Genomic DNA, 26,541 nt, shown 5'->3' with positions numbered 1-26,541 from the left:
CTGGTACCCTGGCTGCTGCAGGAGGGGCAGGACTGCTTCCCATCATGCCTTGAAGTTGTCCCTCTCCTCAGCATTCAGCAGAAGTGAGTACAGATGGTGGTGTTCCTTGGACACAGGCCCTCCTCTAAGGGCTCGAGCTGCTGTTTGGTGAGATCATGTTTCACAGTTGTGCTTCTGGCTCAGATCCGTTGGGGGTGGGATGGGAGAATGCCTCTGAGGCAGCTTCCCAGCTGCAGCAGAGGAGCCTTGGTCACACCAGCATCTTTTGGAGATGTCCTAGTGCTGGCAAGTTACCGTCCCAAAGCATGTTATCGTAGGCTTTGCAGTGCAGCCTGCCAAATCCGGCTTAGTGTGGTCGCAGCTGTTGGTTCAGCTGCCAAAAGAGAAGATGCAGAAGGGGAGGGGAGGAAGGAAAAGTTCTGTTTGAAAAATGGCAGTGACAGCAGGAGAGCAGCTAGGGTGAGGCCTATTGATTACACGCCTATCTCGATTTCTTTTGTGCCTCTGTTCGAAGGCACAGTGTGTGGACAAAGAAACCCTGTGCAGTGGTCTGAGGAGGAGGATGGTGGTAGAACAGGGGCTGGTGCAGCCTCTTGGAACTGAAGCAGCAAAGCCTGATCCGTTTGGTCTTGACTACGCTTTACAGGAAATCCTCATTTCTTGGAGACAGCAGAGCATCCCAGGTGAGACCAGCTTCCTGGAAGAAAGAGCTTTGCGCCGTAATGTCTGAACTGCGTAGTGAAGACAACTAGCATGTGGGTGTATTGAGTAGCTCTGAGATTTTGAGGGTGTCTTTGTGCATCGCTGTGGGAATCCATAAAGGTCCTATTCATGCAGTTGGCATTAGAAAACTTAAAGGACTGTCTATGTAGGAAAGTAGTCTTGCCCCCGGAAAACAAGGCTGGCTCAGCAGCTGCACACAACTCAGTTGTACTGCCACATGGTCTAGGATTTATCCATGTCTAAAATGCTGCTTTTAAAGAGTCCCTCAAGCCCTGAAACACCTACCCCACCCACTCTGGCCATGTTCTTATTGCCTGACTATGTGGCCTTATCCTTCAGCTCTTTCCTTTCTAAATGCAGTGCAGATTAAATCCGTAGGACTTGCATTCCTCTTGGAGGTGGGCAGGGATGAATGTGAGCCATCTTGTGTACTGGGAAGCCGAGAAGGAGCGTCAGGGTGGCTTACTTGCTTGGAAGCTGGGAGACTTGTGTTCTCCTGTTTCACGCTGCCTTGCCTGGTTATCCCCGTCAGCGCATTTGGGGCCCTGTTCACATCCAGGGTGGCTGGTAATAGGCCCTTCAGTGCGAGGACAGTTTTGCTCCTCCGTACAAGTATGGTGACGCCTTCCCTAGTTCTGGCTGGGAGTTCTGCATGCTCTTGTGACTGAACTGGGATTTGGGACCTGCAGGACTTGGCGCTTGCAGGACACTGTCATCTTAGAGCTGTGCAGAAGATGAGTCTCTTGCAGCAGTCCCCTCCCCAGGTTATTCTGTGGCTGCTCACGTGTGCGTGAGAGCTGGGGGTTGCCTCGTCCTTGTTCCTAGAAAATGCCCTCTTGCCGTTTTGGGAAGGAGTGAGAAGAAAGTGATGTGAGCTGGAGAAAGGCTGGTGTCGTAAGGGGGATTTGACAGCTGTTCTTGAACCGGCTCCCTGGCTGGAAACCTGGGTGTCCCTGCCTGGAGGTCACGCAGGGGAAGGACAGTTCTGGGTGCGTGTAATCACTGTGACCAATTGATGGAAGCAGATTGCCTTACACTCCGTGCACCTCGTGCTAAAAATACCAGGGTGGCTCGGGGAGGGTATGACGTGTGCTGGAAAGCCTGTGTGTGGGCAGCGAGGTATGGCAGCAGCCTGTTCCTTGGGGAAATGCTGGGGAAACATGACACAGTCGGAGCGAGAACGCAGCACTCGGTGAGCCAGTCATTGCAGCCTCTCGAGAGGTGCCTGCCCTCCTCCAGAAGGACAGCTGCTCCTCGGGGCGCTTGGGGTGTGTGAAACGCTGTGGATGGTGTAGCTCCTTTTCCAAGTTCCCAGCACGGTTTCTTACGAAGCTGGCTGTCCTCTGCGTGTCAGACCAAGTTACACGCTTGCTTTGCGTGCTTGGAGAGGGAAAGCATGGCTGGGTTGAAGTGGACACATGAAATGCCTGTTTTCTTTGAGAAAGCCTGGGAATAGTGAAAACCTAATTAGAGTTCTCATGAAGGCCTGTCAGGGAGAAACCAAGATTTAGGCTTGCAAGGAGGGAGTTCATCTTGGTGAAGAAACCATACTGCTGGAAAAGTGCAACCAAAGCACTTTGTGCTCTGGCGGTGGAGAGAAGACACTACGGCTGGGGTGGCGAGAACTGCTCTTTCAGTCAGGTACAGGGACGAGAGCATGGGTTTCCTTCATCACTGACTGGTGGCTGGAGTCAGTGTTCCTGTTAGTGTCTTGCATTTCTCATAGTGAACCATCCTCCGATGGTGCTGAGGTGGGAAGAGAAGCTGCCTTGGGATTTCTGCCTGGTGAGGAAAGGTGAACTCTGAACATCTTGGAGTTACCCGCCTGCAAAAGTACTGACTCTTGATCATCACTGCAGGAGCTGAGTGGCAGGTTGCTTCATCTCCATGGCAGCATTTTTGTTTGCTGTTTTGGAAGGCTTTCCTTGGAGAAGATCCAGTGATAAATTCCTTGTGTGAGGCAAGTGATTTCCAAAAGTTTGTGACCCCCCACTTTTTTGTCTCTGGAAGGGGAATGTACATGTGCTTATGTCAGCTGATGGAAATGCTCTTGGAGAGAACAAATTAATGTTTAAGACTTTGAACCTCCGGTGTACATCTAATCACTGTATTTCTGCATTTGCAGTACGTTCAGTGGGTTTCATTTATCATGATGAAGTTTAGTTGAGCACAGCTCTCTTGCTGGCCTTCCAGTCCTCTGCCTGAGGCACATATGCTCCCATTAATTTTCTGCTATTATCCACTCAGGTGTCCTGTGTGATCCAACATGCTTAATTTCATTCTACTGAGCACCAGCTCTTCCGATCTGAAGTTAGCAGTGTGATTTGCAAGCATCATAAGGAAATGAATCTTTCTTTTCTGGAGATAACTGCTTCCTGAATTTCTGTTCTATTTGTAACACGCTAATAACCTCCATCCAGCAAATCCTGCTTAACTGGAGATCCTGTTTATGTCCCTTGGGTTTCTGTTGAACCGGAGCGTTCCTTGTGATATTATAGTTGTGTCCAGAGCCTGCTGAGGACGGACTGTGCTCGGTGCTGCTCTCCGTAAAGGTTGGTCGGTGTGCTAGACGCGTTATGGCTGTGTGAGGAGCAGCACAGTGTGTGGCTGTAGCAAACAGTTGGAAGACATGGGTGTAGGAGGCCTTGGGAAAAGGGAAAATGACTGCATTTAAATAGGATGACTACATAAATCCAGGGAACGTGGTGATGGGTGTGGTGTAACCCTCTCATGTAGAATAAAGATGATTATATAAAAGCTGACTTTAAATGGGCCAGGTTTCAGAGCTGGCCTGCCTACAAAGCATGACCAGAGGCAGAGTCTCTTGGCTGAGGTGGGCTGGCAGGGGAGCTTTGAAAAGGCTGTGCTGTGGCTTTGCAGCTGTTTGGCGCTTTTGACATGCGGCTTCAAAGCTGCCGTGCTTTGGGTCTCTGTCCCTGGTGAGGAGGCCTGGATGCCTCTTGGCTCCGATGCCCTGGAGCTGTCTGCGGCGTCCCTGATGTCCACTCCAGACTTCAGCTGATGGTGCGCGGGAGCGTCTGTGTTTCTCATGCCCAGTGATGCATCGCTTTGCTGCCGCCTCTCAAGGAAGGTCACAGGCAGAGAAGCTGCATTCGTGAGTGGCTGCGGAGGTGTCTCGCTGCCTCCATTGTGCAGCTTGGCCCAGCAGAGGTGAGAGGGGCTGTTCCAGGGTGGTCTTCCCCACCCCTCCCTCACCACCAGCCCTCAGATCAACTGGCTCTTTGCCTTGATGCAGAGCCCGTGTGCCCTGTTTCACGCCCTATCTGGGTATCTCACGGGGCAAAGCTTTTCATCCAGGCTCAGGGCTGAGTCTGGGCGTTTCTTCCTTGGGTGGGGAGAAGCTGGAAAGTGCAAAGGCAGCAGGAGCTGGATGCCGAAGGACAGGGCTGTAGTGAGACTCCTTCCCCAGGTGACGAGATGTGCGAGGGCTGCGTTGCCCTGCGGGCTGGCAGACCTACTGGGAGGGCTTTGGGTTGAAGCCTGAAGCCGTTTTTCATAGCCTGGACCTCTGAGCTGGAAATGCCCAACTGCCAGGCCCTAGAGCTTGATAAAAACGTGGGCAGCTTGTGGACTGAGCAAATGCCTCTGGTATCAGACAGCTCTTGCAGAGGAGGGAAGTTTAGAAGCAAAACCAAACATGCGCTGGCTACCGAAGGGAGTGAGGCAGAGGAAAGAGGCTGGAACACGTCCGTCTCCTGCTCTGTTTCTTACTTGGCTGCTTCCAGGATTTAATGCTGATGCTCCAGAACTTGACAAGGCAGCGTTTTGGTATATACTTGTTAAACCCCTCAGCCTGTGCGATGCGTTTAAAATACAAACAATTTATGATACCGTCTGTCTGCACAGGCAGTTAGTGGACTGCTGAGACCTGGAGGTCTCTGCTCCCCTTGGGAGTCGGAAACTGCCTGTTAAGTAGTGAGCTGGGGTGTGTGTGTGTGTGTGTGTGTGTGTGTGTGTGTGTGTGTGTGTACACGCGTGCCCTCAGAAGTGGAAGAGAGGTATGCTGAGCTCCTGCCCTCTGGGCTAAGGCAGTTGTGTTGCTCAGGCTTGCATTTGAGTGGGGTATAATGAGGTTGCTAACATGGTCTAGTTTCCTTTTGAACGCTTCCCTAGCTAAGGATAGCTCTGTTTCCCAGAGCCAAGCCTGAGTGGGCCTGACTGGCCTTCAAGGAAGGTAGAGCGGTATGGTTATCCTTCTGCACATACTTTCATAGTCCTCAGCTTCTTGCTGTGCCTTTGAAATGCTTCCGTGGACCCACAGACCATGGGGGTTTGCAAGGCAGGAGGAGAAGGAGGGGCAGGTAATGATGGACCCGAATATTTCATTAGCTAATGATGTTCTATAATTTAATTAAAAGTATCTTAGACTATGCAGGCAGCCAGAGGAATATGTCTTTGCTTCCCCTCAAGCCTACTGCTGATAAGCGAATTAATCCGTCTGCATTTGTTCTGTGAAGGCATGTTTCTATCAGGTTTTCAGGAAAGTCTGTTTCCTTTTAAATGGAATAAAGATAAGGCGAGACACTTGAGTCCTCTACGGGTAGAGCCTGTAATCCTCCCTGTGAGTGAAATTCCATTTGAGGCTTCGTCTAACATGTTGGTGGGACAGTATGTTGCTGACTACTCTTAGCCTGTTTTGCATATGTAATTAATTTGTCTCCTACAGTAATTTCTCTGCGGTGATAATGCAGTACTCTAAATGCCAAAGTTACGTGGTTATATATGAGTAAATGTAAAACAACTAGTCACGGTATAAATGACCGAAATGATGAGACTTGTGTGGACAATATTATGCACTGGGTGCTAACGACATGCTGTACTCCTTTCAGCATATAGTGCAAGTAGTTCATGCTCCTAATGATTCGTAGTCCAAGCCCTAGTAACAGTGGATATGAGCAGTGCATGTTACACTTGGAAAATCCTTTTTACAGGTGTTTTCCACTTAGCCCTTGCAGTGGCTGAGTTTTTGTTCACTGTTTTTTTACAGATGGAGAAATTGAGGTCTGGAGACCGTAAGTGACATGTTCCAGGTCATGCAGGAAGATGGTATCAGAGCCAAGATTAGCCAGTGGGTGTTTCACGGCTTCTCCTTTTGTGCTCCTGCCACTGAACGTCCTTGCAGAGAGCGTAGATGAGACACCCTGAGACGTGCTAGCTCCATTTATTCCTCCAAGCTGGGTGGCAGGGTGCACAAATGCCGATTTTTTTTTTTTCTTTTCTTTTTTTTTTTTTTTTTTGCCTTTCTCTTTCAGGGGCCAGAAAATGCCGTTTGCCACCAAAGATAGCACAGGTCCAAAGGTGCGAGTTCACTTACAGTACAGAGAAGAGCCCCTTCGTGGAAAAGGGCACGGTATATAATTGGACTGAGCTGTGTGTCAGCTGTTTCCTGCTTGTGCAGCGTCTGATCCGCAGCAGAGGTCAAGTCCTGATGGCATCGTCCATTGATGCTTTTGCTGCTGCTGTTTCTTGGGAAGCCTGTATCACTTATTCCGTGGGACAGCGCCTTCTAAAAACCGTGTGAATATGTTTGAGGGTCATCCCCTTTTAGGTTTTCCTTTTCCAAATGCTTTTGGTCTCTTAGACATCCTCTTTGCCTGTCCTCTTTTCAGAACCAAAATTTTCTGGCGTTCTTGGTAGTTTAAAGAGAAAAGTCGAAAACCAACAAAAACACTTCTGTTTTGCATGCATTTAATTCTTTGTGTGCAGGGTCTCTTACTGCCTAGTCCTAAGCGGTTGAATTATTAAACTTGAAAAGCAGCTGCTCTTTAGGAAACATTCACGTGTACTATAAACATGATGGATAACGAGGCAGAGCCTAATTTAATTGACACAGCTCTGTTGATGTTGTAATATGGGTTTACGTGAAGTCTTATTTTAAGGTTGTGGTTTTCACGATTTACTGCTGGGGTAGCTGGTGACTGGTGGTCTGCAGTCACCTCCCTTCTCTTGCAGGGCTGAGCAGGACCTAAGCCCACGTGAAGCTCTCTTCCCCGGGCCAGCAGGCACGTCGCCAAGGCTGAAGTTCGCCAGCCCAGGGGTGTTTGCACAGGTGCTTTTTTGGGTGTCTCGCTGTTTGCAGAGAAGAACTGCAGCCACCAATGAATGCAAGTGTTACCTAGGGGGAGGTTTTGGGCCCAGCTCTGGGGCTGGCAGTGAACCAGCGCGAACCCACGGCTGCCCAGTGGCCACGTCTCAGAGTTTTTTCCTTTGGCAAGATGGCTGGTAGCTAAGGCAGTGGTTTCTATCTAGCTGCCTCTCGCCAGAGCTGGGCTTTATGGCACCCGTGACACAGGCGAGGTGAGAAGTGCCTGTGGATGGGGGACTGCAGCGGTTACCCCGGCGCTGGGGGCGAGGTCTCCGATGCTGCAATATTTGAGTGCCTTGTGTTCAGCCCTGTCGTGTTCATGTCTGTACCAACTCCTAGACCCGCTTCTGGTAAGGAGCTGAGGCACAGAGAGGCTGGTTGGTTTGCACCTGGTGTTCATGACAGTTATGGCAGAGTGCAGAACCTGGCTTTTATGCTAAGCTCCTGATCCCAGGCCTGGCTTTCCTGCCTGCTTCCTCCCCAGGGCCTCTGAAGCTCTTAACCGTACGGCTGTGCAGAGCAAGCAGCTCGGTCCGGGTTGCTGGGCAGAGCAGGAGCCCTGTGCAGTGCTACCTGCAGCGTTTGCTTCCCTGCTCCGGGCAGCTCTTCCCGCTCCTTCCAGCTTGCCCCCCTCTGAATAACTAACCAGTGCGGGACTGGTGGTGGCTGGGAAGCCAGACTGGGGTTGAAAACTTTCCCATATGAAATCCGCTGGCAGTGCCAGCAGAGATGATGGCAACAAGAGACGGCTCTGCTGTGCCAAAGCACTCTTTCATCTCCCTTTCAGCCCTTCCCATTAGGGGTCCTGGCTCGCACCACGGTAGATGCCTTATGCAGATGTCTTGGCTGGGAAAGAAGAAATGGCCCCTTTCCCCTCCCGAGCACAGCAGCGAGGGAAGAAAGCTATTGATTTGCTTGTAGTGACAGTGAGCTGAGCCAGGCTCTGCAGTGGCTTATTGAATCTGGATTAGGGCTTTGTTACTCATTGAAATTGAAAAAGAAGAAAGTGTTTAAAATGGAGGGTTTGCCCATGTTGGTAAGCAAATTACTAGTTGGACGTTGTTTACCTGCTGCTTATTTCCCAAGCAAACGCGCGGTGGGGACAGGCTGGGTGCTGAATAGAAGTCCTTTTTTCTCATCCTTTTCAAGCAGGCTCTGTCCCCTCTCTGGAAGCGCCGCAGCCCCTGGGAGGCTGCCAGGCCGAGCTCCGGGGGCTGCGGAGCCTTTTCCCTCTCTCCTGCCGTGGTGCTGGCTGGAGGCGGGAGGCCAGCGCTATCTCATTGCAGTGGGGTGGCAGGACTGGAATGAGTCGGTGGCAGGAGTCCAGCTCTTAATGGGCAGGTGCCTCTCCTGCTGGTGGGAATCGTGGTGGGTTTGTTAACTGTGATGCTAAAGATGCCAAGGAGCAACGGGGTTATGCAGCTGAACTTTATTCCCGCACTTGGTGTTGGTTGCTTGCCCCTTAGTGGCATGCAGGAAACCTGCCCGGCCGTTTTTAGCTGCTCTATTTCACTTTTGCTGGAGGAGAAATGGAGGAAGTGGTCTCCAGGGCTCTTAATCTGCTCTCTTTACTGAGCACTAAATCCAACCTTGAAGGCTTTTCCCTCTGGTAAGCAGGTATTTTTGAGAAAAATGAATTCACGGGACAGCGCAGTTGTTTATTTGGTATTCCCCTGGAAAAGTCTTTAATCTCGGCTTTGCGCTCCCTTTGCTGTAGCTGTGAAATTGCGCTGTGCGCCTCAGCGCCGGGCTCCCGTCCCTGCCTGCCGCAGCCCAGGCAGGTCGGCTAACGCGCTGCGCGATCCCGAGGCGGCTGCCAGCACGGCAAGCGGCTGAGAGCCGCGTCCCGGACAGCGGTCAGCGCGGGGAGGCTGTCCGGAGGGCGGGAGCCGCCAGACCTGCAGAGAGTGTAAACTGGCCTGTCTGAATGTGTCAAGGCTTAGCTTTAGCTGTGTAGGGGCAGAAGCGTCCAACTGCACTGGATCCCTCTGATCCTGAGGCTGGAAAGCAGGTGATGTGCATGGTCTGCACTGGATCCCTCTGATCCTGAGGCTGGAAAGCAGGTGGTGTGCATGGTCTGCTTTGCTTGGTGGGGCCGAGAGGCTGGCCAGAACTGGTGTCTTCACTGCTCAGCTGATACTGCCCCTAGATCCCGTTGGTTTGTCTTACTTTGAGGAACTGGTGTTGCCTCGTGCTACTGGAGCAAAGAACCGTGTGAACACGAGCGAGTTGTGGGGCTTGAGTGAACAGCGGGCGTCTTCCGTGATGGAAGAAGCGTTCCTTGAGCTTGGGAGGGGAGAGGTGGTTTTTCTGAATGTTTCTAGTTACTTGAGAGCTGTAGAGATCTTTAATCTTAAGGTGCAAATTGTCACTGCAGCGTTTTCCTGGGGGAAGCAGTCAGAGAGGAAATGGAGCTATAAAGGAGCCCTGCCGGGCTCCTGGCTGCGCGTTGAGCGGGTTGGTCGTGCTCTCCCTTTCTGGCTGCCGGCCAGGCTCCCGGAGGCAGCGTGGCAGAGCGGTGCTGCCTGCTCGGGTACCCCAACCCCTGCCTGCTGATGTACCGATACGCCAGCGTGTGACCCCGGGGTTGCGGCTGGTCACGTGCACGCTCAGCTCCGCTCGCAAGTGGCGTGCTTTATGGATTTGAGTGCGTGCTGGCATTATGCAGTTACCCACGGACTTGGAAAATCTAACCTGGTAATTTTAGCAGCTGGCTCAGCTCTACTTCTGAGCAGGTAGGCTTGTTTAAATAAATAAATAAAAATACAGGCCCATGTTTCCTGCACATGTCAATATTGGAATAATTTTAAATGGTGTGTTTTCCCCTGGTCACTGACCTAGAGTTTATTCCATTATCGACTGCTGGGTTACTGGCTCTTTGTATTCTGTGGGTAAGTGAACTGTAAGGCTGAAATCATTTGGCTGGGGTGGTGTTGCTGGGCAGGAGCTCAGATCTGGCTGACTCATATCAGGGTGAAAGTGTACCCTCTGGTAGCCTGAATACTCATTTATCTCTTTTTCTTTTTTTCCTCCTCTTTTCTCCCCATAATAAACGGGTTAAACAACATAGTGGAGAATTGATCCTGCTTTCATCTCGCTGCCCCGGGCTGTAGTAGTTACCTCTGTGCTGCATTCCTGCCGCTCACCCAGTGACGAGGTATGTGTTCATTTTCTTCAGGGCTCCCTCCCCTCTCCGCGGCGTGCTCGTGCTGTTTGCCTGATTTGGTCGTGGTGGGGTTTGCTGCTGGACGAGGTACAGGTGAAATGCATGCAGCACTGGCATGGGCAGATGTTGGCAGTGTCCTTAGGTAAAAGCTTGCTCAGGTGATTTGATGCTGGGAACACCATAAGGTTGAGCTTTGTGATTTGTATCGTGTTTCTGTTCCTTGAGCTCTGTTCTAGGAACTGTTGGCTATAGATGAGGAAGCTATTCCTAAAATAACCAGGCTCTGTTCTTCCAAGGGCCATTGCAGGTAAATCCAGGGCTTCTTGAAGACCGTGCAAACCACCTTCTGTCTCTTAGTGTTTTAATTACTGCCATAGTTTTTGGTAGCTGTTCAGTGATTGCCTCCTCATGTTCTTCCTGATCTTCCTTGCTGCAGTGGTGGAATGCTGCAGGTGGGCTGACTTGTGACTTATTGCTCTAATTAAACGCACTTGAGGCTGGTGCTGCTCTTGGCAAGGCACTTCACAGAAAGAAAGGCAGCAAGGTCCTGCCTGGCATTTCTGACTATTGCTGATATCCAGATTGCCTGCGAGTGACTCAAATACAGCCTGATCGAAGACTGTGCAAACCTACCCTGCCTGTGCTGCCTGCTTTGTGTAAAGGCCCTGCAAACATGGGAGCAGAAAAACAATAAACCTGGAAGTGAGTCTGCTAAGCTGCACTAACACCCAGTAAACCATCATCCCTCTCTGTATCAACAGCCTACAGCATGTTATGTAGTGCTGAGGGTCTCTGGCTTATGTAGAGCCTCCATGCTGAACTGCACATTGGATGGCTTATTTTATTTACAAGGAAGGCAGGTGGTTCACTTTTTCCTTTACCTTTAGGCTTTTATACTTTCAGTGAGCTTGTACATCCTGCCTGTGACTGCCTTAGGCTCTCCCGTTTTTTGCTGCTATGGAGTGACTTTAAGACACAAATACTCGGTAATACTGTTTTCTATAATTCTTTCATATTTCAGGTCTAATAAGGTGATTTTTGGTAGGGTAACTGATTTGCTTGTCTTGCTAGTGGGCCATGGGGTGCATAAAAGGCCTTTTTGTCCGTTGATGCTCAGCGTCTCAACCAGATGCATCGATCAACTTCAATAGAGGGGGAGATGAATGGTTCTGTTTTTTGAAGCCAGTGATATTTGGCATCCAAATAAGCAGGTGTTCTGGCATGGAAGAAGAGGAATACTTGTCTCTCAGCTCTTGTCTTGTATGTCACGTGAGGATCTTGGGAGTTTCTGTCAAAGAGCTGGGTTTAATCATTATATAATTTGTTTTTTCTGCCAGAGGATTGGTGGATAACCTAATTCCTAGTGTTTACGGCAGGGTAGAGTGGTACAAGAGGTAATTGTCTCTGGAATGCTGCCCAAAAATTGTCTTAGCTAGAATTAAACTCTGAAAGTAAATAATGCAGCCACTCTGCGGACCTTTGGTCTTGGGGGCAAACCTTTGGGACTCTGTCAGTCCCAGTGTGAAGTGCTGCTCTCAAACAAGGTCATATCTGCTGTTACAGATGGATGGATCCTGCATGTAACTCTCGAACCTCTCTGATACCCAAGGCTGGAAAGTGTTGAAGACTGAGAATTTTCTGGTGCACAGCACTTGTGGCACCTGAGATGAAGAGCAACAATGCTTTTGCCTTCCTTGTCATCATTTCATATGTAGGTCTCTGCAAAACTTGATGTCTTAGCTCCAGGATTTGACCTCTAAATTTGGCCTTGTTGGTAGTGTGGTATGGAGCAATTTAGAGAAGAGATGAAAAATCCTTCTAAAATCAGTCCTCTCTCCCTTGAGCCCTGCAAAGCGTGCTTGCAGAAGGCAAGCTGCAGAAGAAGCTGGTCCTTTGGAAGACCAAGATAGCAAATCCTGTGTTTACAGCCACTGATCAGTCTTAACTTTCTTCCTTGGCTTCCAGGCAATGTTGATTCCAAGAATGAGGCAGATACTCTAGTGGCCTTATCCAGGGACCTCGCTGACGTCAGCATGTGCCTGTCCGTTAACCTCGTTGGACTTCTGGTCAGGTTTCTTTGAAGGCTAGGCACTGGAAGTAAAGAGCAGAAAGGCTAACTGGGGTCACTCCAGTCTTCACCGTGGTGACTCAAGCAAAGACCAGGGCAGGCTGTGTGAGCTGAGCCTGTCGGGGAGGTCAGCTAACATGTGAATGAAGGCAAAGGGGTTTTGCATGGCCCTGTCTTGAACTGCTTAGGCCAAATATTTCTTACAGAGCTGCTGGTGGGCCTCTTAACATGCATCTCTGCTTAAACGTTTGTTTATCCGCATGCCCCCAGTGCACTTTGAAAATCTCTGGGGTGCCTAAGAGGAATGAGGCACCCGAGCATCTGTGCACAGGGTCAACACTGTAGCAGAGCACACTTTGTTTTATTTTGTTCTTAAATAGAAGCAACTCCTGAGCAGATGGAAACACTGGCATTAGAGAGCTGTCTGCCTTTGTGTTTTAATGCCGTCTCCCTGAGCAGATAGAGATGCATTATGAAGCTCTCTAAAGAGGACCTTGATAATGGTCAGTCTAGCTGGGGTGGCATTAGAGGGACTTGTACGCCTCTTTTTGGTGCCTTGTGTTGTGGAGTGCTGTGTGCTTTGGGGGCTGTCTGTGAAATTCATTGCAACTCTTCTGACATGGAAAAATCCAGATGAAAGCCTAGATTTGTTAGTTGTATATGAATAGCGTTAGCTGACCAGGAAATGTTATAGCTTGGCATGAGAGCTGTCTTTAGCAAATAGAGACAGAAATAATAAATACTGGATTTACCTAGGAGTAATGCAGATTAGTTTTTTATTGTAAGCCCCAGGAGAACAGTAACTCACCTAGTGTGACCATCGTACAAGCCACATGATCTTCGTTACGTGCTGCCTATAGTGCGCTCTGGATGGCTGCTCCTCAGATTCTCTACCGATACCTGAAGTGTCAGGTTGGTACCGTACTGATGGTTGTCTTGCTCCTGTCCTCCCAGTGCATGTGCTGCTTCCTCCAGGAATTTGGCAGCACGGAGAAGGTAGAAGTAGTGTTTAAAACATAAAGGTTTCCAGATGTGAACTTGCCTTGGACAGTGGTGGTGGTGGAGAAATGCATAATCCACCCAGGTGTTTACATTATGGCATGGCCTCGTGGTATGTGTGGATAAATACATCCTAGATTAAGTTGCTTATTTTTGTAGGTTGACTTCCTCTCTTCTTTTTAAACTGTGATTTGAAATACACAGCCTGGGGAGCATGCAACTGTATACATGTTAGCTTCACTCCCTGCTGTGGTGTCAACATGATGGTTGGAGCTTCACATTCTTAAATGTCAGCAATTAGGTGTGAGAAGTTCCCCTCTTCCTGCTGGAGGAGGTTAGAAGAGGCCCCGGAGAGCTGTTTGCCGTAGGAGATGGAAATTGCTAGGATCCTCTATTTCTATGGAGTCTACGTGATCTCTTCACCTTGTGGCAGATAGAATAATCCTGGTGTTATCACTTCAGCCCTTTCCCTGACGGGACAGCAAAGCCTCGTCTCTTCTGATGCCAAAACTACCCCTGCTGCGTGCACACGGGCTGGCAGAGATGGCTTTGCTGGGAGGCTGGGCCTCGCTCCCTGCTGAAGGGAGCTCTAGCAGTGGCGCTTCCTCTAGCGCTGTGCAAATCATTGTGAGACTCTTAGGTACCCGAACAGGCAAGTGGCTCATGCTACGCTTCAGGGAGGTTGCATGCTAATGAAAATGAAAATTAGTTTTTTTTTTTTTTCTTGGCATAAAGTTTAATTTTGAGCATCTTGAACGCAAAATCAGCATGAGTTGTGAGCTAGTCAAAGTTTCGTTTTTACTAGAGCTAGCTGGAAAACTCATCACTTTTGCTGATTTTGGTTCTTGAAGTCTTTGCAGGGGCTCTGGTTATTACTACTGTTGGTTATATGTTGGCTTTGTGACAGACTTCTCAATGCATGTGGCAGTAATTTCAGTTCTCGTTTACCAGGCAACATCAAAATAAAAGACACTACCTTCGGATCTGTACCTTTTCTAATAACAGATCCAAATGCCCTAAATGGGGAATGGCTTGTTCACAAGGCTCCTCTGCAGTTCTGATGCTTCAGACAAACCCATGTGGTTCTTGAGCTGTGTGGAGCAAACTGCGTCAAACTCCTCTAAGCTCTTAAAAAGAAAAAAAAATATATATGTATATATGTAATATTTGGGTCTGCATTTTGGAGTCTGAAAAGTGGATGTCACAGCCCTGTCTCTGAAACCTGTCCTGGTTTGGGATGTTCTTGCCAGCACGTGCAAGCAGCTTGCCTGCGTGACCGCGAGCAGTGCGGCCCTGCGTTAACGGGTTGCTGCGCTGTGGCTAGACTTCGGGGTGTTTTTGGGGCTCGCTTTGGGGTGTTTCTGTGCTGCAGTGGTCTTGTGCCGTTGACTAGCTTTCTAGCCTCTCTTCTCTTTCTTTTTTTCCCTTTTCTTACCCCCCTCCCCCCCCATAGGTGCTTGGATTACTTTGAACAGTTTCCTTTAAGGAAGAAATGCGGGGTTGCAGGGAAGCCTTAAATAAAAAAGAGGATTATCTAATTTCAAGCCAGTGTCTACACCATTTCACACTCTTTTACTCCTGTCAATCATGCCTCTGTTCTATATACATGGATGTGCTGAGAGGGACCTTGCTGTCTCAGCCTGAGGTATCTTACCACCTACTGCAGGCTATTTTGGGGCTCTGCTTGAGGTGCTGCGTCTCCTCCTCCTTAGCGGTGGTGCTGCTTCCCTTCCGAGCAGAGGGAGCTTAGTCCCCTGCCTCCCGTCCTCCCAGGAGACCGGGCAAACGCTCCCGTGCCTGAAGAGCCGGCGTCCGCGGGCAGAGCCGGCGGCCTGGGAGCAGCACAGCTCTCGGAAGGGGTAGGATGCGGAAGGATGCGAGTTGTGACCGGGGCGACTGCAGGGCCTGGCTTCCCCGTTCCTGGCCTTGACTCGGCGTGAAGGTTCCCCCTTGGGCCGGTGACCTCTCCGGCCTCAAAGTGTCTGTCGCGAGAGCGGTTGCTTGCGTGAGACCTCGTTCGCTTGCTGTCCTGACCTGCTGTGTTGTGCGCTGGAAATGACGGCTTTATAAGCACGCTCTGGATGATGAGTGAAGTGCTTTGATATATATCCCCCGCAAACCCCTTGCAGTGTTATTTTTGGGTGTTTCTCAGGTGGAGAAAAACGTATTTGGCAACTGTGTGATGCTGCCGCTGCTCCAACTGGCACGCGTGGCACTAACAATGATAAACCTGTGTTTGCTGCTTTTTTTCCCTCCTCTCCTCTTCCCTCTGCTCCTGAGCTCCTCTGGACTTCTCAGCTTTCAGGTAGAAAAATAAAGGCATAAAACTCCAGACATGGTAAATGTCTCTATTCCAAGAGACATCCGAGGTGCCAAGGTCGGGTGAGCGGGTTGTAGGCTACAGGCCGTGCTGAGCCGCTTCCCCAGGGAACCTGCCGCTGGTTCCCCACTCCGGTGGGGCCCGGCGCGGCTAGCTGGAATCCTAGTAACCTAAATTGAATGAGCAGTCCGGTTAAATAAGTAATGAAGTTAGCAGGGTGCCTAATTAAATTAAATTCAAAATTACGTACGGATGATGCCTTTCTAATAATTGTTGTAGGTTTGTCATTTAGGTATTACTCCACACTGCCCTCTTGGAAGAAGTTCCCTGGTCTCAGATAAATTCGTGTTGGTAGCACAGAGGGACATGTTTTATGGTTTGGTTTGGTTGTTTTCTGACTCTCTTGTGAACATGGCAATGCTGTATTTCCTTGTTTTGCTGAGACGTATGGAAGGAGTTTGTCTGATTTCTCTGTCTGCTTCCTAAATATTTTTTTCCCCTTCCCGCAAAGGGTTTCTGCTTCATTCCTCCTCTCCTAGCCAAGCCGTGGTGGCTCTGAGGAGCCAGGCAGCGTCTTTAACAACGACTGGGGGAAGAGTCAGGCCTTCGCTGTCCTCCCTCCTTAGTCCCTTTGCAACACAGACCTCTTGCAGACTGTCCTCCGTCCTTCTGCTTTCCCCCGGGCACTGGGGAGCGGTTCCTGCCGGTCCTGCACGGCTCGCCTCGCTCCCGGCTTTGTAAAGCACTTGGAGATGATCTGGGAGAGGGCATGACAGGCGTGCCCATTACCGTGACTAGGCTCTGGGACGTGGCCTTGGACCGACAGCGGATAACGCTGGACAAGGTGACTTAACCCGTCGCTTTATTTGAAAGTAATCTCTCAATTTCCATATTTCCAGGCTTCTTTTAAGCAGCAGTGCTTTGAAGACACTTGTCAGGTTCTCTCTTGAAATAAGCATTAAGCTGAGGCGGAAGAACTATTTTGAAGTGAGGGAAAGCCACTGAAATTAAAGATACTTGAGAAGACGCAGCCATCACGGCTGCCAAAGGAAATTCTCCTCTTGCCAGACAGCACATTAACAGCATTCTCTCCTGCTATCCTGGGCACAGGCATGTGGTCAGGCACTTAGTGCATTTTGAAGATAGGTTGTCAAGGCCAGAGCTGTCTACGGCTTGCAATTATTGACCTTTGAGGTAATGCTTCCTTAATAGAAGGATGCGAGTATGTGAGAGGGAGAATTATCATTGTCGTAATGATCCTTTCACCCCTTTTGAAGAGGACAGTTCTATTACAGGGCCAGCTAAACTCCACCTAAACTGCTCCTGCCCCTCCAGGAAACAGGCACTGGCTTTCCCGAGGGCAGCAGTGGGTGCAGGGAGGAGAGGGAGTCCGAACGAACCCAGAGCTCTGTTGCAGGTTGTCTTTTTTCTTTTTCCTCTCCCCTCTGCTGTTGATCTTGCATTTGGGCTTGTGTATTAAGTCCCAGACAGGGCTTCCATGGGGTATTCAAGCTTTTCTGATACAGGGGGAAAGCTCTTGAGGGCCCACATGGGGCAGCCCTCTTGGGGAGGGGAAGGCTGTTTGGAGTGAATTGGCATATGCATTGCAAAGAGGCGTCTGCAACTGCAGCTACACTGAGGAATTATGGAAGGTGAGGAATTATGAAAGAGGTGTCCTGTTTGGGACAAAGTCTGGCAGTCACCCTGGGGAAAGAAATCTCCAGGTGACAAACATGAGGCTCTTGCACCCAGTCGGTTTTCTGCTGGCATGGCAAATGCTATGTCACTGCCCTGTACTGCCCTGTCAAAGGATCCGAAGGTCCTTTGCAAACCTTTAATTAGTCCTTGCCTTGCTTCAGCACCTTCATGCCTCTGCCCCGTGACTGAGTGGTGAGATTGGTGAGTCCTGTCACTCCACATCTAGCGTGGGAATGTGGGTGTCAAGGGTCCTGGTCAGAGCCCTTGGGAAGCCAGAGGAATTTGGAAAAGGAGGAGGTTGTGGTAGCTGAGGCTTGCATGGGCGCAGTGAGCTGAGCAGGGCTCTGCGCATCTTGCGCACGGTTGTTCTGCAGGGATGCCGATCTTGTCAGCGTGACCTGCTACTTATTAGAGCAGATGAAAGTTGTTTGTTTGTTTTTAATCCTCCCCCTGCACATTTTCTTCCTGTCCCTCCCTGTTCCCCAAATCCTTATCTAAGCTATTCAACATGATGCAAACAGCCTGAAAAGCAGTATTCTTCCAGCAGCTTTTAACTAGGGAGGAGACAGCAGGCGCCTGCAGTCTCAGGAGGGACTTGCCTGGTGTGACCCGTTGTTTTAACAGCCAAAGTGGGAGCTGTAGAGTCAGAAGAGGTTTAATCACCTTTCTTTGAGGCTGTAGCATGTAGTGACCTGCATCCTATGATGTAAATTTTAAGGCAGCCTAAATGCTTTCAGTAGTGATGATGGGCTGTCCAGATATCTGATACGTCCCCGATTTAAAGAAATATATATGTGAAGTTCTAAAAGTGCTAAAATTCTTCTAGTTTTCTTCAAAACAGTTCTTCAAAACATATGGCTGGGTCCTGCAAGGGGAATCTTTCCATCCCAGATGGTTGTTTAGTGTTGATACAGTGCCCCAGGTAACAGAAAACAAAACTGGCAAGAGTGATGTTGATTTGGTGCAGAAGTAGTTTCTGTGCCATCAAGCTGGGGACATCAGCTTTTTCTCCCACACATCAAGATTTTTTTCTCTCTTTTAAATCTAGAGCCATGGGAGAGGTTTTTCCAGAGTGCTCTGCTCTGTTTTAAATGAATACTTAAAAGTCACATTGATGGTGATAACAAAGGTGGTGTAGGCTGGACAGAGCACAAACTCTTACGCGTTTCAGCTGCAGTGGTGTCTTGGAAGGAAGCCGAGCAAAGGGACATGGCGGTGTTTAAATAGTGTGTCCTGAACTGCTTTCATTTGGTTCTTATTTTGTAAGCCATTGGCTGGGTTTTCTGTCCTTTCAGAAATCGGCAGCTTCTTATGAAATATGGAGCTGTTTAAAAACAGACAGCAGCTGCTCCATCCTTGCGTCAGCAAGGGCTCGGCAGAAGGAAGGGGAATGGTAGACGGTTGTTTAGCTGTGATATTCTTCCCTTCGTTGCTGTTGTCATATTGTGTTAACAGAAGGTCTGATCAAATATACACCAGGAAAGTAAGACTTAATGTTTCTTTGTTCTCCTGAAATTGTGCTGGGAGGGAAGGGGGGAAATGTCTGAATGAGACTTTTATTTATGCGATTCAGATAGCTCGACGTTGCCTCTATCAGTAGATACGTTGTTCTGCTCTTCTTTCCTAGGCTATTTGCTGTATTTTTAACTGGGGAAAGTCTTTATTTGGCGTTTGTAGAAAACCTCTGCTGTGTCTGACAGAAACCTCAGTGGTGGTAAATATTTAGCAGGGAGAGTAAGCTCTGTTCGCGCTGACTTCCTAACTTGTTCTAAATTCTTTTTGAAAAATCTCAGCTAGATTATTTAAAAAATAAAATGAAAAATGAGGAACGTTGTTGCACAAGAACTGGAAAGAACCCAAATAGTTTGCTTACTGTTAAAATTGCGACATGACTGGAAACATTTGGTAAAGAAAAATTAATTGCCTGATGTATTTGTGGTTTCCTGTTGAATCTCAATTTCTAGAGGAGGTTGAAAAACCCATGGATGTTTCCTCAGATTACTAGATAGCATTATACCTTGTGCCTATGACGAAACACCTTCAGCAAAGAGTAAGATACCGTGCCAAATATCCATGGCTTGATTTAAGGGGTCTCTTCCTTTTTTGAATATGACTGTTTTGTTCTTTTTAATGGGATGGTTTGAGCAGAGAGAAACATGCAATGAAATTTGGCCTGGCCCAGTTTTACTTCACTGGAAGGTGTCTGTCTTTAGGAGCATCCTGCCTGTCCTTGAGTAAGACAGTGATAGAGGTGAGGTTTGTAACAGTGCTATTGTGCTTTCATCATTCTGATGAACAATCTATCAACACTGAGGGTTTTTTCCAACCCAAAAGCCTCCTGAAGAAGGGTGCTCATGTGGCAGTTAGCCCCCAGGTATGTCTTTTCACGAGCTTTAAAGCCACAGGCAAGGCCAACGGGTAAGGAAGAAGAGAGGGAAGCAGTCATTCAGCAGAGGAAGGGCTTGAATGTGGTTGAAGATCTGCTCTGGCCCATCTCACTTTGCTCTTGAATGATGATCCTGTCTGAGTTGCAAAGTTGGAGCTTGTGAGGAGGGAACCAAATGTGAGAAATGCCAGAGCTGCTTGGAGTCCTCCTTTGGGTGCCCAGAGATGTGGGGGAGCCCATCTGGTGTTGTCTGGGAGCTGGAGCCACGCGTTGGGAGCTGAGAACCTGTCAGGAGGGAGGGACTTGCAGACCCCCACTGTGGCTGTTCCCGTTGTCCCGTGCATTGCAGGACCCCAATGGACCAGTGCTGCCTTTTCTGGGAAGGCACCGTCGTGGCCAGAACTGCACAGCTGCTGCTGTGCAAAGTCGGAGCTCCTTTTGAGGAGCCCCTGATGGTGCGTGCGGCTGTGCGCAGCGGGGCTGTGCGGATGGGCAGGGTAGCAAATGCTGATGGAGAGCGTGGTACATTCCTGTGCCCAGAGGCTGGGGTGCATCTGAGAATGGCCGGGTGAAATCCTGGGCTTGAGTCATCTGGTCAGAGGTCAGAGCAGACGGTCATCACTCTCCTTTGGCTCACAGTCCACGCAGCTGCGTCTTTGTTTGGTGGTGGTGCAGTAGATATGTTTGTGTATGCAAATGTATAACTTGTGATATATCATGTGGCTTAAAGTTGTGAAATCTTTATGAGGCTCCTCTGGGTATTCCTGTGGGAAAGCTGGAGTTATCCCTCAAATAATTTCTGTGTGGAAATAGTTAGTCTCATTAAACACCAGAGGCTGTTTTCTAAAGCGAAGGCAGGGAGGCCGTGGGGGGAGAGTGGTTAACCATGTAGACTGGAGACACGCTAAAACTCATAAAGGAAGAATGCGTGTAGGAGTTTATAGCTGCATATGAGTATATTAAAGTTTTAATTTGAGACCATATACTAAGATCAAAATGAGCTGCTGTGCAGCTACACCATTTTCAGGGAGCTGGAAGCAACTTGTGGAGATGCAATTGTGGGGCCAACATCCAGGCAGTTGTTGATGTTCGAGAAGAGGAACAGTTGCTTGAAATCTGCTTCTAGTTTAACTTGAGAACTGTAGAGCTTAAAATTTTTTGGTGTCACATGAAATAATGAAAAATGTATTAAAAAGTAATTCTCATCAAGTCCTTTAGCTTTCTGAAAGTCTCCCCTGCAGTTTGCAACATGTTTGTTTTGCTCTTGGGCCATTGGGAGTTAAATTTTCCTCTTGACTCAACGGTGGAAGCTGTCTTCATTTATCACTTCCCAGTTTAGCTCCTGTATTAAAACTATAACAAGGCTGGAGTTTATTTTTGTCTTGTGTACATTTATCTCCTGTGTATCCTTGTATCTATTATTAGACTTGTGCTCCATTGCTAAATGGATTGGCCGAACTCTTGGGGACAAAATATTGAAGCATATGACTAGTCTGCAATATCCCTCAGCCATTCTGCCTTTGCAGTATTTGTAGCGCCTGGGTTTACCCAGCATTTGTCATAGCTTGCTTATTTTAAACGCTGAGGATGCAGTGGGCAGAGCCAGTAGATACGAGATCTTAAATGGCATATCAGTTTAAGTGGAAGGAGGCGGTGGATGTGGAGGGGAAGCTCCAGTTGAGAATAAATAGAAAACGGTGGTGCGTTTAGGACGCATCTGAATTGTATGCCTAGGGCGCAGCCCTCTTCTTGTTTGTTTTTGTTTTCTATTGCTGGGATGTTTCTGTTTCAGACTGCGAATAAGGGAATGCTGAACTGGAATCATCCTCTAGACGAGGACTAGCCTGGTGGTTGGTAAGCTATGGACTTTCTGTTCCCTGAATTAAAACATAAATTGGAAACTTGCTAGGGATTTCGGCCTTGTTTCAAAATCCCTGCGGCCACCACTTCTGCTGGTCAGCGGCTGGACATGTGTCCTCAAATCTGTACCTAGCCTTTGGGCTTGCACAAGAGTCATCTCTGTACTTCCTCACATCTCACCCGCCTCCTGTTTCCACATCCAGCCTGAGCTAACTGGTTTTTTGGTTTTCTGGGATTTGACACATTTCGTAATTAGCTATCGAATATCTTAACTGTGTTCTTCCTTTGCTCGCAGGGTCTGTTAGATCAGGTTTGTTCACGTGAACTCTTACAGGTCCTGCAGCTCTGTCCGAGTCCCAGAAGCTGCTTGGGGTCCTGCGCACCGTAATGGTATGCCTTTAAGAGGACTAGTTCGTTTTTTATAGCATAGGCAGCGTCTTTGGCAAGGATACAATCCAGAACTCGCTGAAACAATTGGGAGGACTCTTACTGGTATAGTACGGCTTTGGATCAGAGTCCCGATTTTGTTTTTCTTTCTTTCTAGCTTCCTCCTCTAAAAGGAGGGATGAAATACTCCCCCCTGCGCCACCCCCTCCTCCCCTACCCCCCAAGCATTTTCCTTACTCTTTTGAGCTGTCTCCTAACCAGGGCTGACTTTCTTCTTTCATGGCTCTTTGCCATGTGCCAGTTACGGGTGTGGGTTAATCTTGGTTCTGCTTTGCTGAGGTGGCCTTGTTAAATATACTGGATATTTTTTGCTGCTGGGTTTCGCGATCTAGTCAGAGGAAGCCTGCTTGGGAATGCCAGCGTAGGAATAGATTCCTGAATGACTGTTCTTTTTCCACCTCCTCCCTTCTTTTCGTTCTTTGTCCAGCATCCCGTAGTTCGTACGTAGGTGCTATGCGCTTCCTTGTTTTGCCTGTGTTAGCAACGTTTTCTGACGTCAGAGCGTGTTCCTGAAGACAGCTTGGCCCGTGCAAAGCCCTTTCTCGGCTGCAGGCTCTGCTGGTGTAGGTGCAGGTATGCCCGGAGGTAACTGCCTGGGACCGGCTGCGTTTTGACGGCCCCGGCGCGGGGAGCCAGGGGGTGGTTCGGCAGGGATGGTGCAGCTGTGGGTGGGAGGATGGGAGCTACGTGGTCCGCGTGTGCACAGAGTCGCGATGCCTCGATGACCTGCTGCGGTGGCCCCAGAACTACTTGGCAGGTGGCAGGGAGAGGTGATCAAACAAACTTCCTTCTACTAATTGTCAGGTTTTTGGTTTTGTGATTAATTTTTTTTTTAATTTTATTTTATCAATTTTAAAGCATGCGTGACCAAACAATTTAATTAGCTGTGGGAATGGCTTGAGATAACCTCCTGGGATTTTCTGCAAACTTCACTGCCCTTCTCGTGTGTTGCGTGCAGCAGAGCTGCTGTAAGTAACCAGGCAGGACCATGGCCATAACCCAGAGAGGATGTTGGCACCCGAGTGGAGATGATCGTGTGAGTGTGGTGTTTGCTGGTGTGCAGGCTGGCTGTTGGTTTGCTGGTGGGAGCTGGCTCCCTGCCCTGGTACACTTCCCAGGGCAAGCTCCTCTCCGATACGGGAGGCGCTTTTGGTCACGGCAGAGGTAGACTCCAGCCACAGGCTTTCAGCTGCGTTCCTAGGTGCTGCCCAGCTCGAGCTGCGTGCTTTGGGAAGCTGCCTCTCCATCCAGACCACCTTCGTGTCATGGAGGAGACCTGACACATCAACCACTCCAAGAACAACTACAGCCCTGTCTCTGTGGGCTGTCTCCTTTTCCATCTGCCATCCCAAAATGTGTCTGTGGCTGTGGAACTGCTTACGGGAAGAGTATTGGGAATGTCATTAATGTTCTATGTGCTTTACAGAAAACCAGAGGTCTGTGAGCAGGTCCATGGCCTGATAACACATGTTCTAGGGACCACTACTGGGCAGTGTTCCTGGGGACCAGGATTGAAATCCCCCTCCCTGTGAAGTGAATGGAAGCTCCTGTTGATTTTGCAGAGCTCTAGCATTCAGCCCAAGCTCTTCTCCAGGTCTGATCAGGAAAGTTGTCATGTCTGGATCCTTTGCCATGGTTGAACGCGTGCTTGCCAGACCGCTTGTGCTCCCTGAGCTGATGGACCAGCTCCCTTAGCCTAGCCGTAGTTAGCAGGGTTGTAGATGACTGCATACAGCTCTCTGTCCAGAGAGAGGAGGAACGCAAAGACCTGCCTTGGAACAACAGAGGTTGGAACAACAAGGTTCAGGCTTACGGCTCTGCAGCATTATTAGTAATGACCAAAACTGGCTTTCTAGAGGGTGTAGTTTTTTTTCATATGTTCATGGTGATTTTCTTGTGGTCAGATCCGCCTGGTTTCTTGTTTTGTCCTAAGCACGAATGGATCATATTTGCACTAGCTTCCATGGCTGCAGAGCCTGCTTCTTCCTGACACCCAGAATTGTGTGTGTCTTGTTTTTGCAGTCCGTCCAGAAGCTCTGCATGGTGGAGTCTGGCTTTAATTGGTTTCAAATTGTTAAGTGTTGTGGATGTTATGGTAAAAGCTTCTCTGGTGGGGGAAGCAGGGAGGGGGGAGCATCCTGTAAGAGGTGCTATTGGTTATTCTCTTTAAATCCTTGCATTTGGGTTTTGAGAGGAAAAATCATTAAATAAGGTCTTAAAGCTGAATAAATAAGTCAGTATTGAATGTTTTAATGTCTTACAGATGCTGTGGGGTTGCAGGATTTTATTTTAAATTTAACAATGGGAGTTGGAGCAGCTCCAGAGCTGTAAAGAATAGTCCCTTTAATTAAGGGTTTAAGCTGGAAGAACATGTGTAGTATGATGCCATTTTAAAGTTTAAGCAGGGTTTTGTAGTTGTAACTTGTTATTCCCACATCTGTGTCTGAGGGTCGTTCTGGGGATGTTGCTTGACCTGGAAGAGAGTTTGGGTCTGCACAAGAATAGCAAGGTTTCTCCAGAGTTACTAGCTCTGGCCTCAGCTCTTTTTCTTTCCTGCGACTCCTGACGGCTGCTTTGAAGGCCCAGCGTCTTTGCAGGCACGTGCACGTGGTGCATTAGAGCCAGGAGGCAGCATCTTCCTCGTTTTCCCCAAATAGGTCTTTTTCAGGCTGGGGGTGAAAGGCGTTTTGTAGCCATGTCATCTTAGATGTCATCTTGGCAATAGCGAGTTTTGAAGGAGGCTGGGAGGCAGGGGACAGGAGACCAGGATCAAATGCTGTCTCCCTAGGGAGATGTCCCTGAGACCCACTGAGTTGTCACCAGAGTAGTGGAGGATGAAGTTTAGCCACGGATCTGCAGTATTCAGCAAAGCAGGGCTAGACCTTGTTCTTGAACAAGTCTCTAGATTTTGGTTCTCTGTGGTTTGCTGGCCTGTTACTTACTGAGGTGGAACCCAGAAAATTGGCCTTTTTTTTTTTAATCATTATTATTATTCTCCTCTAGAAAAATGTGGCTGTGCCAGACATGAATCCCTGAGGTCTCATCTGACAGAAGGGTGTTAAGAGATTTAATGGGAAAATCTTTTGCTTTGACGAATTCTTAGCTTGCAGAGCTAGGGTACCTGCTCTGTCAGTTGTGGCTTTCCCCCCGCATGTGGCTTTGCCTGGCTCTGCAGTAGCACAACATGCACTTAATTATCTGAGGCAACAACTGCTACTTCTGGCTGGTTTGGAGGTTTTGCTATAAGAACCAGCATCTGCTAGTGTTGCCACATCCTGGTTTGTGCTGAGAGGTGGAGGACAGTTGCTTGACTTTCTTCATGGGTCGTTGCTGTGAGGACGACACTGATTCGGTGGCACAAGGAATTGCAGCCTTGTAGCAAAGACTTAACAGCCGGAGCTTGTGAGGCCTGGGAGTAAGGAACCTTCAGGTTTGCATTTAGTGTTTCCTAGTATGTTTGTCTCCATAAAATAATTAATTGGACTGGAGCTCCAAGCAATATTATCACCTTTGCACATTAAAAAAATCATAATCATGCTCTCGAACTTAATGAGATTTAGAAAGAAATGTTCTCTTTTGTTTGCCGTCTGGTTTTTGAGTGTTAAAGGCTCCCAGGGGCCGTGCACTCAAGCCTTTTCTTGTGATCGTAGGGGCAGCAAGCTGCCTGCTTTGCAAAGGCTGCCGGCGGAGAGTCGCCGTGGGCTGAGTGCGGAGCAAGGGCCTTCGGGTTTCCCAGAGCCGTTTGCAGACTGGCAACCGGATCGCGAATGCTGGCAGCACTATTTTGAGCATTCAGAAGTGAGCTAACTGTTTTTTTGTGGTGGCTTTGGCTCTGCTTTTTTAAAATTTTCTTTTTAATTTCTATTGTTTTCTTTGCTTATTTGCTAACTTGCAAAACTCAGCGTATTGCAGAGGATCTCCCGGCCCTCAGGGAGAATTTTGCTCAGAGCTGCAGCGAGCCAGCACATGGCCAGTTGCCTCACTGAACTCTTGCTTGGAGGAGTGAGTGGGGTTGGTGTGACGGACGTGACGTCCTTCAGGTGAATGGGTCAGGTCCTCTGCCAGAGCTCGGAAGCAGCGGAGACATCCTGGGCAGCGTGGGGTGCTTGTGGAGAGCAAAACTAACTTCACATGCTCTTAGGAGCTGCTAAGTGTTTGTGTTAGCCGTTGCTTTGGTAGGAATTGGTAGGAATTTACCCTCTTAGGCTGCATAACTTCAGCAATCTGTGCTACAGCATTGACTTGAATGATGTCTTGAATGTCTTCTCTGTCATCCCAGGCTTCCTCTGGCCCTCAGGCTCGCTGGAGGCGCATTAGCGCTTCTAACCTCCTTTAATTGCAGAATGAGCCCCAGCTTTGCAGGAGCAGAACGCTCTGTGCTGTCTTATGGCTGTAGGGTGTCTCCAATGCAGCTGGTTCTCCCGGACTTCCCTGCAGCTCTGAGTGTGCCCAGATGGGCCGGGCGGGTTCTCCCAGAGCTCGCTGAGAAGGGACTTGTAGGGTGGCTTGTTCCCCTGTGGCTCTGGGAATCGGACACTGAGCCCCACAAGCTTCAGCGCTGGTTATGTGAGGAGACGATGCCAGCGTTGCATGCACAAGTGTTGTTTTGCTGTCTTCTTTCCTCTTGAGCTAGGCTAACTTGGGAGGCGTACATCATTCGGAGCTTGCTGGAGCGAACGCAGCAGAAAAAACATACCTGCTGAGTAACAGACCGAAATAAAACAGGAGAAACCCAAACATCGCAGCCGGTCTGTGGCCATTACTGCAG

The 26,541-nt window shown here is 49.0% G+C and overlaps 1 protein-coding gene across 10 annotated transcripts in view; it reads left to right on the top strand.

The window, feature by feature from the left end:
* The window catches only part of NCOR2 (nuclear receptor corepressor 2), a 272,197-nt gene that overhangs the window by 27,702 nt on the left and 217,954 nt on the right, over positions 1–26,541 (top strand). The window contains exon 2 of one of the 10 annotated variants that reach the window (XM_064522024.1): positions 9,900–9,986. The exons of the other annotated variants lie outside the window; for them this stretch is intronic. The gene's annotated coding sequence lies outside the window, so the exon portion shown is untranslated. The remainder of the gene's footprint in view (positions 1–9,899; positions 9,987–26,541) is intronic. 10 annotated transcript variants of the gene reach the window in all.

Source organism: Dromaius novaehollandiae, chromosome 17, assembly GCF_036370855.1.
Source record: "Dromaius novaehollandiae isolate bDroNov1 chromosome 17, bDroNov1.hap1, whole genome shotgun sequence".
NCBI lineage: Eukaryota > Metazoa > Chordata > Aves > Casuariiformes > Dromaiidae > Dromaius > Dromaius novaehollandiae.
The sequence above is the reverse complement of the archived record's forward strand: the minus strand, read 5'-3'. Positions and strand labels throughout refer to the sequence as shown.